Here is a 5,000-nt window from a genome sequence, read left to right on the forward strand (position 1 = left end):
AAAATCCCCCCCCACTTTTTTTGGGGGGAAAAAAACAGCCACGTGGTCCACGGAAAAGAAATAAAATTTATACACCCTGTAACAGAAAAGAATTATCCACATTTTATACAACAACACACACACACACACACAACACACACCCACACACACACACAAAACACACACATATGCACACGTGGGGAATTCAGTCAAACAGATTGCAAGTAGAACAACAAATGGAAGTAAAAAAAACACACGAATTCCCGAAGCCTTTTTGCATTTTTTGTTCATAGGGCATATAAGAATGTACTAGGCGTCGGTCACGCGGTAATTAGGTGTGCGAGCCCGGGCTGTCGGGGGCCCCTGTGCGGTGTTGAAGTTGTTAGTTTGTGTATAAACGTGTTCTACCATCTTCCTTTGTCGTGGGGAGACTTTTTTAATGAGGAGGCTGGGCCCACTTGGGGAGAGGCCGTGGGAGTCGACGTGAAAAACGAAGGCCCCTTCTTGTCGTGTGCGGGGGGCCCCCTCGGTTGGTCGTACGTTGTTCATGGAGGCCACGTCTGTCTGCTATGTATACCTTATCGCAGCCCCCAAAATTATGCGGGCCACGGGGTGAGGTCACTTTTCCCTGCGATGTCCCCGATTTTTCCCAGAGGTGGTAGTTATTTCATTATGTGGCCCCCCAGGGCTCTGGTGTGAATGAGGGATGATAATTCGGGTCTTTTTCGTGTGGCGTCCCCTTGATCGGTCATTTTTTTTTCCGCCTTGTGTCGGAGGTGGGGGGAGCAAGGCGCGGGGGTAACGGAGGCGTTGAATGTGTTACTCAGGTTGCATTTCCTCCTCCAGGAACCTGGGCTGCAGATTTACGCGTCGGAGGAAAAAAAACAATGACACGTTCTTTTTTTTGTTGTGGGCAGAGAAATAAGTATAAAATATTTTTATTAGTAGGTTTTCTGTTTTTATGGAAAAGGGTGTCGAAAAAAGGGAAGCTGTTCTTTCACTCCCTTCGGTGGGGAATGTATGGGGGGTGCACTCCTTTTTAATCTGTGGGGGGAGTTTTGAAGGTTTGTCCTGGTCGGTTCTAAAGGAAGCCAGACTACATTATTCCCCCGATTTTTCCGGTAGTGGTCAGCTGGGGTTTCCAAAAACCCGCTGGGTTAGGACTGTGACAGAGGTGAGCCCTTGCAAGTCCTGGGGAACCGAACGGGCCAAATCCACGCAGAGGCGGGATGAATGGACATAGTCATCCTCAGCAGCGGTATTTCATTCTCGTCCTTTCCCGTCAGCTTCTTTTGCAGTTTCGATGTCAATCGGTCGTGGTGAAAGCGAAGACGTCGAAGCTGCAGCTTTTTGCATTCATCCCGACGTTTTGCAGTTGGCCATCTATCGGTGGTGTTTGAAGATGACAACCGCTATGGATTTTAAGGCGCCCGAGAGAGGTGTGCAAGTTCTTAGTAACCGGTGTGGGGCTTCCCCGGTCCCGTTGGTGAGGGTCCACGGGGTTTCCTTCTTGTGGGTTTTGATGTTCCCACGCATCGTCGGGTGCGGGGCTCTCCTCGAGCAGATGCAGCAAAGATTTCCCTTCTCCGAACTTTTGAGGATCCTCCTTTGTGCTTTTTAAAAACTGCGCGTTCCGCCCGGTTCCCGTAAATAGAACGCCGAAAGCAGTTTTTCCATTTATTGACAAAATGGGTTTACTTTTAATGTTCGATACCCCCCCCTTTAAAACCCGGGCAATGACGAGGAGCGTTTTCCCCCAAGTTCTGTAGGGCCCTTTAAAGTACCCAGCAGGGAAGGCAGGCTTTCCCTCCTCGCATGGCGATGACAGGTCAAACTCCCTGCGGAATCCTTCTCAATTGCAGAGAGATTTTTGCGGTAGTTGGATCGATAAAGTAGCCCTGCCTTTTCAAGGGTCCAGTGTCGAAATTTTTAAAATAAAGACAAGCTTGCCTTTGAGTCTCTGTGAGAGGTTTTTGTACAGTTTAACATCAATATAAGCACCACTTCAACCATCCGCTACTAGTACAAGCATCCCTAACAATTCTTGTGTCTGCCCTTTGAGTTGTCCTTTTCCCAAGTTCAAGACGGTTATGGGGAAGGTGGACCCCCGGGGGGCGGTCCCCAGCATCTTCTCTTTTATGCACCATATTCGTGGGGAATAATGTAGTCGGCTTTGTTTCGTATATATAATCCCCGTAGTGGAAACCCTTTCTGTAGACCCATCAGGACAAAACTTTCTAGAAACTGAAAAGGGAATTCTGATGCAAAGTGATTTTTGTTTATTAACAAAAGTGTTGTTCCACGTGTGGGCTTCCTTGTTAACATGTGGTGTTTTTTGTTCGTGGAAAGGCTTTTTTAGGAAGAGCAAGAGTTCTCAGGACACACAGGGTCCCATGAGTCCCTCACTGAAAAATTTTGGGGATATTGCTATGGGGGTTTCCCCCTCCCGGGGGGGTCTTTAGCAGATATCAGTGAGATGGGGGTTTTGCAAATTTCCCCAGTGTGCTTGACTATACACTTGGAGACATGGTGGTCAAAATACTTTCCAAATCTTGTAGGTTTTGGGGTAGTAATCCGGAAATTAAAAGGGGCTGTACAGACCCAAGTGATGCTTGCCGTGTGATGACTTTATTCTAAAGGGTGTGGAGGGTTTCAGGGGTTTTTTGGTTTTGAGATGTATATTGGCAGACCCCCTTCTTTAAAAAGGAGGTCCTTACTGGGGGATGACCAAAGCAAAACTCTGTCATGAGAGCAAGCAGGGAGACACATAGAAGTAGACATAAAATACTAAAATATTCTTGTGCTGCCATTTGTTCCCTGATTGCTGCAATTCAAGATTAAAAAGAAAATTTGGGGGCAGTTCAAAAAGAAGCTGCCAGGATCTTGGGTGCTCCAAGGGGACGAGGGCCCCCAACCTCCTTAGAGGCAAACTTTTTCCCCCGGATACGAATTGATTAATGGCAGCAGGCCTTCCAAAGGGATTAACTCCCCCGGAAAAAACATGAAAAAAAAAATTGATGCTAGAACAAAACACGAGCTGTTTGCAAACGACTCCTGACTGTCTCACACAGACAGGGTGTTGATATGCTATCAACTCAAAGAACAACTAGTTGCCAAGGTCACGGACTCCCCCCACCCCGACTTGAAGCCTCGCCCTGGGCACAAACCTTGATCGAGTTCTCTGTTATGAGCTTGTCAAAGAGAAAGAATCAATCCCTATGCCTAGCCTAAAGGCAGAAGCTCCTACGGGTAGTAGAACCTACTTCACGGATGGATCAGTCGATCCCTTAAACCACACTGCAGGCGCCGGTTTTGCAGCAAGGGATGCCACACAATCCGTGAGTGTAACAGACAATGCCTCCTCACTACATGTAAATACAGTTGCGATCATAGGAGCCCTAACCCAAGCGTCCCTGAAGGAAGGACACGTGGTCATACATACAGACTCTAGGGCAGCCATTGACTGTCTACAGCAAAGCTCACCCAAAGACAACATCTACCTTTTGACTACTATCCTCACAATAGCACAGAGGATTCTTGCTCAGGGTAGAAGAATAATCATAAACTGGGTTCCTAGCCACAGAGGCATCAGAGGGAATGAGCTTGCTGACAGACTAGCTGACATGACAGGGGTATCAAATCCCATGATCATAAAACCGAGCAGAAAAACCTTAAGGCAGAAGTGTAATACCACAGCTCGTGCCTTCCTCTTACAGCTTCACAGAGAGAAAACAAGATCCTCCCCCTTAGCCAGATGGTACTCAGACTCCACAGGCTATGAGCCACTGGCACTCTCTGAAGCAATCAATACCGAAGTCATTCTTCACAGAATCAGACTAGGTTACCATTGGTTACCATGGCAGATCATACAGACATTTAACTATGCAAACAGGTGTTGCATGCACTGTGGCGAGCCGAATGCCATGTTGGTACATTACGTATAGAATTGTGAGCACACAATTTCTGAGACAGGGTCCGCCCACACCAGTCGTCGGGCTCGTAAAGAGATTATGCCGCATGCTTACATCATGGCGGCAGGAGCGCCTGCTGGCAATCCCGCGACCACGGTAAGCATAGAATGTCAGAGAATAAAACGAGACAGCCATAAATAGCCGACACAGGCCAGGCCATATGTATGAAGGCCCGGCGAAGCCAGATTTTCGCAAATCTCAAACGAACGAACGCACATCTATGACAGTGGTTAATTTGTTAGACTGCCACACCGTAAATATCAGCAAAAGGGATGAAAATTTCAGTGTATGAGCGCGAAGGTTCAATCATCACAACAATGCCATAATCAGTCCCTCGGATCCCTTGGAACTACCCTCTAGAGAGTAATTTATATATATATATATATATATATATATATATATATATATATATATATATGTAACACACACACACACACACATTTAATATAATAATATATATATATATAATATAATATATAATATAATATACATATATAATATATATTATCATGTATGCACACACACACACACACCAACACACCACAAACATACACATCACACACACACACACACACACACACACACACACAGATACATAATAATATATATATATATATATATATATTATATATATATAATATATATATATATATATATATATATATATATATATATATTAATATGCATCGGACTCAAGACTGTCACGACGGTAATCTGAGTTCGAGGGTTCGAGTCACCGGCCGGCGCGTTGTTGCCTTGGGCAAGGAACTTCACCTCGATTACCTACCTAGCCACTGGGTGGCCAAGCCAGTCCAAGTCAGTGCTGGTCCCAAGCTCGGATAAATAGAGAGAATGATTACCTAAAAGGTAACACCGGCACTCTCCGTGGAAAGGAACTGGGGACCCTACCACGTACTCACTCCAATATCATCACAGCATGAAAACTACAATTAAGTATCATGCTGTGACCACGGCGGCTCAAACATGAACCTACCGTAAAAAAAAAAAAAAAAGAAAGAAAGAAAAAAAATATATATATATTATATCATA

Source organism: Penaeus monodon, chromosome 43 (genome assembly GCF_015228065.2).
Source record: "Penaeus monodon isolate SGIC_2016 chromosome 43, NSTDA_Pmon_1, whole genome shotgun sequence".
NCBI classification, from domain to species: Eukaryota; Metazoa; Arthropoda; class Malacostraca; order Decapoda; family Penaeidae; genus Penaeus; species Penaeus monodon.